A 1,086-nucleotide genomic window follows, 5' to 3' on the forward strand; every position below is an offset into this window, starting at 1 on the left:
AAAGATTTAAGTTGCACAAATATACAATTATCAATACACACAGTTTCCATTGGTCAAAAATGTATTTCTGCTATTATGATTATGAACAAAGTGGTCTGTTTTATACCGGTATTAAGTTAGTTTGATATTGGACATTCACATTCGTTTGACATTCAAAAGACAACAACAAACAATAATAAAATAAGTAATGATAATAATAAATACTAGTACTGTTAAAACAAATGATGATTAAGTTTGGCATAATGGAAGTACATCATGGCAGAACAGTTTTATTGGATGTCATTGTACTGTGAGGTGACAGGTGTTCAAAGTGACTCAGCCTACACACATGACAGAATGTGCTGGTGGAAATGCTGTATCTAGATATTGATATTCAATGAACTAATCACTTGATTGACACATGATGTTAGCGTTGTGACACTTATGAGAAGTGATTATGGTTGTCATCACCATAACAGGTTGGATTATTTCAAAAACAATATAAAGGATCTTCAAAGTGCAAAGTTTATGTTTCTGAGTGTGGCATGTCATGTCATTGCTTACCTGTGGCAGTGAATTAATTATGTGCAAAATCAGAATCAGAAATATTTTACTGATCCCCGAGGGGAAATTATTTATGTTACAGGTGCTCCTTGCAAGAGAGGAAAGATACGTGAAAATATAAGAAAGTTAAACAATAGTATTTACAAATATATAGTTAAATAAACAGGAATTATTAACAAACATAAACGTAAATAAATATATTTACATGTGTATATTGTAAGTTGAACAAGATTATTTACACAAACAGAATCAGGGTGAAATGGGGTTATTGCTCAAGTTACATTGGATTATTGCAGTGTGTGTGAAAAAGTCTCAGGGCCACTCAGAGGGAGGAGTTGTACCGTTTGATGGCCACAGGCAGGAATGATTTCCTGTGGCGCTCAGTGGTACATCTTGGTGGTATGAGTCTCCCACTAAAAGTACTCTTGTGCCTGACCAGCACATGGTGGAGTGGGTGTGAGACATTGTCCAAGATAGTTTGTAGCTTAGACAGCATCCTCCTCTCTGACACCACCATCAGAGAGTCACACTCCGTTCCCACAA

The 1,086-nt window shown here is 35.6% G+C and overlaps 1 protein-coding gene across 1 annotated transcript in view; it reads right to left on the minus strand.

Moving 5' to 3' along the window:
- LOC126398153 (CBY1-interacting BAR domain-containing protein 2-like) overlaps positions 1–1,086 on the minus strand; it is a 4,944-nt gene that overhangs the window by 2,437 nt on the left and 1,421 nt on the right. The gene's annotated exons all lie outside the window — the stretch shown is intronic.

Source organism: Epinephelus moara, chromosome 11 (genome assembly GCF_006386435.1).
Source record: "Epinephelus moara isolate mb chromosome 11, YSFRI_EMoa_1.0, whole genome shotgun sequence".
NCBI classification, from domain to species: Eukaryota; Metazoa; Chordata; class Actinopteri; order Perciformes; family Serranidae; genus Epinephelus; species Epinephelus moara.